Source organism: Hyaena hyaena, unplaced genomic scaffold, assembly GCF_003009895.1.
Source record: "Hyaena hyaena isolate Hyena2069 unplaced genomic scaffold, ASM300989v1 scaffold_267, whole genome shotgun sequence".
NCBI classification, from domain to species: Eukaryota; Metazoa; Chordata; class Mammalia; order Carnivora; family Hyaenidae; genus Hyaena; species Hyaena hyaena.
The window spans coordinates 986,953-997,335 of NW_024080903.1; positions in this window are offsets into that span (position 1 = coordinate 986,953).

Consider the following 10,383-nt stretch of genomic DNA (forward strand, 5'->3'; position numbering starts at 1 on the left):
CCGGGTCTGCTCCCGGCTCGCAGGCCCTGGGAAGCTCTGGGAACAGTGCTGCACAGGGCTCCTCGTGGAGCCTCCGCAGGGCCCATCTTACTGCACCACGACACCGTCCCGGCGCGATGCCACATGGCTCAGACCCAGGTCTTATATCCCAGCGGGGGCGTTTACCAGGGCCACACCGCTTGCCCGAGCCCCGCGGCTCACCCTTTTGAGCGGCCCGGACTCGAACCTGGGTCTGCCCGCCCCAGGCCCTTGGCCACTGAGGAAACTGGCATCTGGATGTTGCCATCGGCAGGACCGAGAGCAGACACGGACCTGCACCCATCTCACCACTCAGTTCTTCACTCGCCCCTTCAACACCAACAAGCACAAGACAAACTTCTTCCAAGCTCACTCCACCAGCAGGGGACAGGGTCCCAGCATCTCCGTCTGGTGAAAGTGCCAGAAGCGTCAATAAAGAAAATCCAGTACGGGGGTGCCTGGGTGGCTCAGTCGGATAAGCGTCCGACTTTCGCTTAGGTCATGATCTCGCAGTTTGTGGGTTCGAGCCCCGCGTCGGGCTCTGTGCTGACTGCCAGCTCAGAGCCTGGAGCCTGTTTCAGTCTGTGATTCCCTCTCTCTCTGACCCTCCCCTGCTCACGCTGTCTCTCTTTCTCTCTCCTAGAAATAAAATTAAAACATTTTTTAAAAAATCCAGTACGAAAGATGCTCAGATCTAGCCGCCCCCCAGGTGCGTAGCAGGCAGAAAAGTCTGCATCTTCTTTCAGGAAAGAGCGTATGGGCTACAGCTCTGCCCCAGCCGCGACACTGACAGTGGTACTCAGCAGCCAGCAACCTGGTCACGACGCTGACAGCGGTACCCTGTGGCCAGCACCCTGGGAATGCAGGCGGGTGCTGCCCGGGGAAGCAGGGCCCTGAGCGAGGCAAGTCGGCTACAGCAAAGCAGTTCACACAACGGCAATTTAGTGTGCTCTTCAGAGGGGACCCTGGTCCATGCGGTTCGTTTTCCAAAACTATGCTCGGCTGACAGGGACCACACGGGAAGCCCTCTGGGAGGACCTCGCCACAGCCGCCCGCGCACTCCACGGCCACAGCACACACTTCTCGGAACCAAGATACAAAGAAGGACAACTTCTGTAAAAAATCTGTTCCTTGAGCGCAGATGGGCTGGGACTGACAGCGCCCACTCCCCGAGCGCCGGCACACAGTAGGCACTTAGCGATAAGTGAGATGAGTAACTGTCAGACAAGGACTCAGCAACATCTTTGTCCAAAATGGACGTGTGCGGGTGCTGCCGAGACTTCTCCAGCCGAGGCGCACCCAAGCAAGGAGTCCACTCATTTCTCCACTTACATGACTCGCGTGCGAGGCCCAGGCTGGGTGTTTGGGGGCGCGGAGTGAGAATCCAGGCCCGGCTCCTCCTCACAGAGCCCGCTGCGCGCCTGAGAGTCGTGTCTGTGAGGCTTGTCGTCCCTGACAAACTGGAGAAACTGCAAATGTGGAGGACGGATAACGGAAGGGGCTCCACATAAACACTCTTTGCAAAGGCATTATGACCCGATCGGGCCAATTTCAAGTTCTGGCCACCCTGCCGAGGGGCGAAGGTACTGTGAGCAGGGAAATAAAACAAAAATATTGAGAGTGAAAACACTGGCTAACTTTTCCATGATGATCAAACTCTAGACCAAGAAAAGCATTCATGAGGGGCGCCTGTGGGGCTCAGTCGGTTGGGCGTCCGACTTAGGCTCAGATCACGATCTCATGGTCCATAGGTTCGAGCCCCGTGTCGGGCTCCGTGCTGACAGCTCAGAGCCTGGAGCTGCTTCAGATTCTGTGTCTCCCCCTCTCTGACCCTCCCCTGCTCACGCTCTCTCTCTCTCAGAAATCACTAAAACATTAAAAAAAGAAAAAAGTATTCTTGAATACATTTTCTTTACTCACATAGAAGTTTTGCCACTAAAACTGTAATAAACACTGAGAAAGGAAAAAGGTAACCGTTTGAACGACTTTTAGGAGAACAGTGGATAATGACAATGAGATTGTTGAAACCTGTCTCATGAGCTCACACAGCAAGAAAAGGCGTCCGGCCTGCTCCCTGCGCCGCGTGCACCGCCAGCTGCCCAGGCTGTACCCACGTCTGCCCACAAAGAACGGCGTCGGCTTCACACTTACAAGAAGCTGTTCCGAACAATATCATCTATTATCATTTTTAACCTTTCATTTATCTTTTAAAATTACGAGTCAGGCATTTCCCTCCCCGCCGTACACAGCCCCCACCCCCTCCCCAGAAAAAACCTGTGGGGACAGTTTCCTGCGCCTCCTCCCAGACATGTTCCCGGGAAGGGCCAGCGAATGCGTGTGAGTCCTGGGGTCTCTCTTACCCTGATGCTGACAGCAGCTGCTCACCTGGCGAGAAGACGGGAGCTCTGAAAACCCATGGCGGGTCCGAGGCACCCGTGTCGGAACCGTCCTCTGATGCTCACAGCACTGTGCTCTCAGCTGGTCAGCACCGCGCGCTGCTCCCAAGGAAGCACAGGATTAGACTCCTCTGGTCCCAACACTGTACTCACCAGCCAGCAGGCACCTCACCGCGGTGCGTTTCTGTCCATGGACACAACTCCTCACATTACCGTTGCTGTGCTCGCCGCACCGCGTGCCAAAATGGGGTCCTCAGCACCAACCTTGGTGACTGTTCTACACGATGAGCCACCAACAAAACGCATGAAAAGGTGAAGAACGTGCACTGAGGAGACTGTGAAACGGGCGTGTGTGCTCAGCAGGAAAGCTGAAGCCAGAAGCAGAGCGTCAGCTTGCCCCATGCCCACTGGGCACAAACTCGTCAGACGACCACGTGCTTGCCCCTCTGTGCACATCCACAGATGACCACGGGAGCCCCGTGAGTGTTGACTTGGGTCACAGACAGTGAGCAAATGAGTTCTCACACAGAGAGTCCACAAATTATGAGGCTCAGCAGTCTATACTGTGTGTGTCAATAAAACTATATTTGTCTATAATGTATACACGTGTGTACCTATACATACATGTGTGTATGTATATATGCATGTGTGTATATACGTACACACAAATGAGTAGTGTGTGTATACAAATGAGTATATGTGTGTATATAGGTGTATATGTAATAAGTATCATGTGATGTATATATGTGAGTGCTTGTGTATATGTATACATGAGTATATATGTATTATACATGAATATATGTTCATATACATACAAGTGCATATGTATAGTGTGAATACATGAAAGTGTGTTCGTGTGCTGAGTGTGTGCACATCTGTACCAAGTGTGTGCATGGGTGTTCACATGTGTACATGTGTGCTGAGTGTGTGTGTGTACATGTGAGTGTGCACTGTGTGTACGTACGTGTGCTGTGTGCACATGTACACGTGTGAGTGTGTGTGCATGTGTGCCTGCACGAGTGTGTGTAGTGTATGCATGTGTGTACTGAGTGTGTGTACATGTGTGCTGAGTGTGTGTGCATGTGAGTGTGTGTGCACTGAGTTGTGTGCATGTGTGGTGTGTGTGCATGCGTGTACATGCATGTAACCCCGCAGCACGGGGTGCCCTGGGACTCACAGGAGACCGCCCATCCAAGCACCTGGCGCCGCCCTCAGGCGCCACATGCCTGTGTGATTTGGCGCCTCTATCTTGCGGCCATCGCCTTCCCATCATTCCCTGCACTTAGCCTCCTTTCGCCCATGCAGGAATTACAAGGTGAGGCTCCGAGAGCAAAGCCAGTAACAGAGAAAAGTGCCCTCAGACCTGCAGAGAAGCCTGCACGTGCCCCCGGATGCCATGCCATGTGCTGTCCAGTCCAGGTCCCTCCCTGCGGCCCGGCGGCAGGCGACCTCCACCATGTCTGGCACGAAGCAGCCAGCGCCGCGTCCACTAGGGACAGTGCGAACCATGGGGCCCATGTTTACAGAGAAGGTGGCTGAGCCCCACCCCAGGCTTCCTGAACCCGGATCCCTGGCCGGGGAGGGGGGCTCATTTTTAACGTGTTTCTCACATCACTGCTAAGACCCTCAGACAGAAGAGCCTCTGAACTAAAGGACACAAAACAAATGTGGGCCGTTCCCTCAGTGCAAGGTGGGGGACTGGTCTCCTTCAAGGGACACCTGACATTTCCCTGTGCCTGAAGTTCCAAACCCAACTTCCTCCTCCATGAAAATGAGTGGCTATCGGGCTAATTTACCCTCAAAGTCCTGCTCCCTCCCACATTATGGACAGCCAGCACCTGTGCAGCAATGTTGAAGGAGGCTGAGTCAGTTACCCCAAAGGCTGGTCCTCACGGAGGACCCTGGGCCTGGTGGCCACCTCAGAGCGTCTCAGGTTGGCAAGCGATTCTCAACCAGAACCTTAAAATGGAGATAATTACCAGTATCTGTTTAGTTAAGCACAGTTACAAATTATCTAAAATTTATAGTATAGCATCTTTATCCAAGTTTAGAGCATCTTTATCCAAAATTAAAGTCCCATGAAAAGTGTTCAGAGTAACAGAGTAACCTCTCCACTTTCTCGGGTGTTTACTAGCGCTCGGAGAAGTCCACGTACCTTCAGCTGTTGATATGCTGTATGTAACAATATACGCAACAACGTAAGACAACAGGAAACCGTGTGAAGTTCTCCTGAGCCCCCAGTGTCTGCCGGACCCTTGGCTCCTGGACTCAGGGACACCATGAAGTGCCGGTGGTGTGGCTTTCTGAGTTGTGAGACGTGTCCACATTCCACTCGAATTTCACACAGGTCGTGTGACCTCCCTAGAGGGATGTCCGCTGTCCCTGTAACTTACAAAGAGCCTCATGCAGGGCTTTGCACATAGTACGCATTCAATACACGTTCCTTGAATTTAAATGACGGGATTCACATCTTAAGTCATTTGGTAATTGTCAACTGAAGACCAACTACGCACCAGTCACTTTTAGCTGACGCCTGGGGACAGTCTGATCACTTTCTTCCTACAATAAAACTTTAAACCTCTGATTCCAACAAATCCAGTTACTCCTAAATAGTTGCTCCTTCTAGAAGCCCCCACTCTGTTCCCCGAGACCGCTGGGCACACACACGGCCGCACAAAGCTGGCCACACACTATCTGTGCTCCCCGTTCCCGTTTGCCTCCCCCACTAGGCTGTGCGCTCTCAAGGACGAAGGCTCTTCCCGGGCCTCTGTGAGTCACCAGCACCTCACAATGCATCCAGCACTCTTGAGACAGGGTCCACACACCCACCGGGACCATTCTCGCATCAGTGAGCCTTGCCACCGGGAGATCCCTCAGTATACATTTCCTTGCTGAAATTTAAGTAAAATATTTCCTATTTTATTAAAGAGAGGTGGTTATAAAGCTGTTCTCTATAATTTATGAATGATTATCAGTCAATCATCAGGTAGCTTTCTCTTCTCCAGGGTGAATAATCCCAATTATTTATTTCTATTGATCAGACACAGGTCTGATAGATCAGACAAGGTCTGCATGGCTCAGACCTTGATCTCCTAAATGTTGTCTTCATCCCAACTATCTGAGAGGTCAAAGAAATGGGCAAAAATATCAAAAATCTGACAATCATTGAGCAGACAAAAACAGCCTTAGAATTCAATGCTAGCTGTTCTAGATCCCGGCTATACCGGCTTTCTGGGAGGGGATTAAAGGCGAGACTTGCCTCACAGTGAGTTTCTCTGGACACTCTATTAAGCTCAGTCTGGAACGGACTAGTCCGACCTGTACTGAGCCTCCCGTGGTCACTGCGTACGCAGCAGGTGCCTGAGAGCAAACAGTGGGTCCACAGGAAGTTCCGGCACACAGCCTGGCAGTCGGTGCTGGCCGTCAGCCCAGCACACGGCTGCTTCGTGTTCTTTCAGGCGCCCGACCTGCCCCCCTACAGCCCTCCCACCAGCTACATCCATCCGGAAAATAGCAAGTAATTCTCAGGCTCCAGGTCCTTCCACTGACCCAGATTTCTGGAAGTCCTGCTCGTGAGGCTGTAAACCACAACAGTAACTCATGTCTAAAGAAGTCAGAGATGGTCATTATACACCTCAGAGACACCAGCAGTAGGCAAGTAGACTTTGATCCTCACTCTAATTCAGCCCTGGGGAAAAAAAATTATGATTTTGGTTTGGTTTTAAGTTCATTGAGTCTTCCCCTAAAATACTTTTCCAGATGGGTATGTGTTCAGCTCTGCTTCTCTGTCTTGACTGTTACTTATATTGATGGGCAACCTTTTCCTTTCCTTGGCATTTCCTCCCTAAATTTGCATAAAGTGTTTCCTTAGTTAAATACAGCTCTTCGCACTCAGTACCAGCCCATCCGGCGACGCTTGGGCGTGTCTGCCTGCACAGCGGCAAGCCAGAGCGTGGTGCTGGCCAACGCCTCACGGGAGTTTTGGTTTCACACGGTTAGATTTTTGTGTTGTTGTTTCTTTTACCTCAGTCACCAGGATGCTGATTTTGAGTAAGGAACTTGCATTTTGAGGAAAGGGTCCTTCCAGCCTCTGAGGAGACTTGAGCTGGAGGGAACAGAGAAACAGGCAACAGAAAGTTCAGAATATTTGATGGAAAATTCAAGTAAGAAAGGAAGGAAAACCAATCAAAATTAAAGAGGAGGAAAGTGTATCTCCAGGGTCTGTGGAGGGTATGTGGAGATGAACGTGTGTGGACGGCTCTGGCTCCGGGGGCCACTTACTCGGCAATCCTAGCTTGAACATGAGAATCACGCGGGAGTTACCTTGGGCTTCCCAGGACTGTATCCTCCGTCAGGCGCACAGTGTGTCCGCGCACACACCCCCCCGTGTCCATCCTCAGCCTCGATCCAGAGCTCCTATGTCCATCCCTGCTCCGTCGTCGGCCTGGGCGCGGCCCTCCTGGAGGCGTCTCGTTCTGGAGGTACATTCCCCCCGCCGCACGTGTGCCTGCAGGGCCATCAAGGTGCCCGTGAGCGGCTCCTCTGGCGTGAAGGTTCCGGTTGATGGAGCAGAAGCAAGACGAACATGGGTCTGAGTCTCGGCGCTGCAGTAAGTGGTGGGGAGACGCCCCCCCGCAGCCCCTGTGCTTTCCAGACTCGCCCTCGGAGCAATTAAGACCCACCTGAGCGGCCGGGAACACACCGTGCTGGGGTCAGGGTGCCGCCGGCCCCCAAGGCAACTCCAGGAAATGCCCCGACGTGTGAGCACGCCGTGCCAGGCCTGTGCACCCCACATGGCACCAGGATGTAGCCCGGTGCCGTCGGCCGGAGGCCCTCAGCAGGCGTCAAGAGCAGGAGCAGGGAGCTGACTTCCCCGAGGTGCCCCTTCAGGCCCTTCCTCACAGAAACGGGGAGTTAGCCGGGGCGATGGCCGCTCTCTGCAGGTGAGGGGGGCGGGCTCAGGGACGCGAAGTGTTGCCCACGAGTCACAGAAGGAGCCGGAGGGACAAGATGTGGACCCGGGTCCGCGACACGCCATGGCGCCCTCTCTCTGCGGTGGAAAGGCCCACAGCGTCGAGGCGCTGCAGGCCAGTGGCCCCTAGCTTGCAGTCCAAAGCGTAAAGTCCGCCCAGAGTCGGCTTGGCGGGGAGCCCGGCCCATCATGTCCTGGACCGTATTGTGGGGCAGGGGCTGCTCCGAGGTCTCCTCTGGGCTCCTCTCTTAAGACTATGTTTGATGCAGAGGAGAGCGCAACCAGAGATCAGCCGCGATGGCGTGTTCGGTATCGTGGACACAGCATGGGGCCACAGGCGACGGGGTTAGGGGGGAGCAGCGAGCGAGCGGGCCGCGCCTGGTGCCCCGCGGCGACGTGCACTCCTGCGCCCGATCGCATCCACTTAGAAGAGTCGGAGCCGCGGCGAAGGCCCCGGATTAACGGAGCCTGAACAACTTCAAATACCACCAAGCAAGTTCTGCCTCGTAAAGTTTCCCCTGCAGGCCGGGAGACAGCGCACTGTCTCTTTAACGGAGTTTATTTTTTTTCTTTTCTTTTCTTTCTTTTTTTTTTTTAGTTTAAAGATTACATTTAATATCTATTTCCCAGCAGTGTACAAACTGACATCATCTACTCATAAAAGCGGAATGCTTTGCTTTTTTAAGCTTCAAGCTGAATAACAAATTACCACAGATGACAGCGTAAAAGAATAACAGAATGGAATCAAAAGAAACTTCATTGTCAACAGAAGCCCCCTGCTGAGGAATTTCAATTTCATATAGCTAATTATCCCTGTCAGTTGGAGGAACTGACAAAAAGCATTCTTTGTTCTCTTGTTCTGCCTCCTGCATCTCACTCTCAATTAATTCCGGCATACAAATATGACTAATTGTCTTCGCAGTGCTCCAGAGCTCTGTATATAAATGTTCACGGACTGAAAATGATTTGGAGGGTATTCATCCCCAGATTTATGATATTCGAGCACAATAGACATGCATAATTCAGGTGACCATGTTAGCGCCCTCACACACCCGCATCACAGAGATTAGGCAAGATTCTCTTTTCACGTCCTGTTTTCATATCTGCTTGGTGACAATAACTCACTTTGCACCTATTAAAAGAGGAAGCATTATATGTCTGCTGTGGCTCATTGAAATTACCATGAACAAGATTATCAGCATTTAAATAACATATGGGCAGTGAAGTGACTTGGGGGGAGACACAGAAAAATATTAGGGACTTCTTAAAAGCACAACAAGATCTCTCTGTAAAGGTTAAAGTCTCAGTTTTGATTTCGGGGTGTGGATGCCGTTGTCTGGCGGATTGGCTTCGGTGTTTTTCTGTTTCTTTCCTTTTTTTTTTTTTTTTTGCTCCACGGTCTTGATCAGTGTTGTCAAAATGCTTCTCAATTAATGTAGCTAATGCTCTTATTGTCTTCCTTCCTAAATACAAGCACAGCCTTCTCCCACTATTTTAACTTAGCAACTTAGTTTACGCTATTTGTGGCAACATCTAAACAAAACACAAATGCGTCGCGACACATAATCAGGAGGAGATAACATCTGAGAGGAAAAATGCTTTTGTCACCACAAAATGAATGTTTCTAAAAACTACACTTCTCTGCATTTTAACAAAATCATTTTTGCAATTATAATTTAAAGTTAACTCTAATCCAGAAAATGAAAGTTAGAGTCCCCTCCAAATGATGGCATCTAAATAGTCTGCTAAAATAAATCTATAATTCTGCAGCACATTTAACAGTTACCACATATGTTTCATTGAATGCCTGATCTCACCACATATTTTATTCTCATCTGCCTTTTTCTGTTGTTGCAAAAAAATTAAAAAATGAAGCATGCTTTAGCCATAGCCAAGCAGCCTCTTTAGAGTTCAGAGCGTGAGTGCAGTCACTAACAAGTAGACATTTTTTGGAGCCTAATCATATTGTCCAGGTTACTAATAAAGGACCAATATGACATTCTAAAGGGCTTAGTATAAATTACCAAAAAAAAAAAAAAAGTGCTTCTGAGCAGTGAGAGTTTTTATTTTTTTCTTGTAAACTGCTTCTCCTGAATTTTTTTAAGTGTGGGAACTTTGAAAAGTGTGCTTCTGGGGTAGTTTTTGTTGAGAAAGCAGCAATTCAAGATATATGATCTTTACAGAGACAAACACTGTCAGCTGCTGCTTACCTGGTAGAAAGAGCCGGAGGGCCGCCAGGCTGCCGTGCCCTACAGTCGTTCACGACTTCCTTACCTCAAACCCTCCCAGGCTGCAGGAAATACCCCTGGACTCTCCCTCCTCAACAGCCCACCCTCTCTACAGTCTATCCGGTCCTGGAGTCCTGCGCATTCCCTTCCGTTCACCTCTACCGCGTGGTTCACAGAGGGCTTGGGCACGAACCTCACAACTCCGAATTCAGGGACTGAGAACTAGCATGAATTTTTTTTAAGTATGAGGCAGAGGATTCTCAATACGATTTGACTTTGACACTGAAGTTGTCTGCACAGGCTGCCTGCCGACGGGACAGAGAGGCGGGGTCGGGTCACGTCCGTTCAGAATCTCTATCTCTACGTGTCTGGGTGTCCTCAGGAAGTAAAAGTGTGTGAGTGTGTGGATGTGTGTTTGTGCACACGTGTGCGTACGTGTGTGTGTGTGTGTGTGTGGCTTTGCCACCAAAGATGTTTTGAGATGGACTGTGAACTACGTCCCTCAATTCACTACTAAACTGCAACAGGCAATCCCCATATAAAGAAATAATACCATGAGTCCAAGTGGATCTTTAAGAGACAAGGTCCGAGACTGACAGTTGTCACAGGTATGAGCAGAAGTCCCAGCTGTCTGAGCACAGAGTCGTTTCTTTGTAACAGTTGAAGAAATATTCTCAGAGCAGATTTTCAGTAAAGCAGGATGATTCTCTATCTTTCCAAAATAGCAAAAACCTTCATAAATGTCATTGTCAAGCCACCCGTCTCTTTG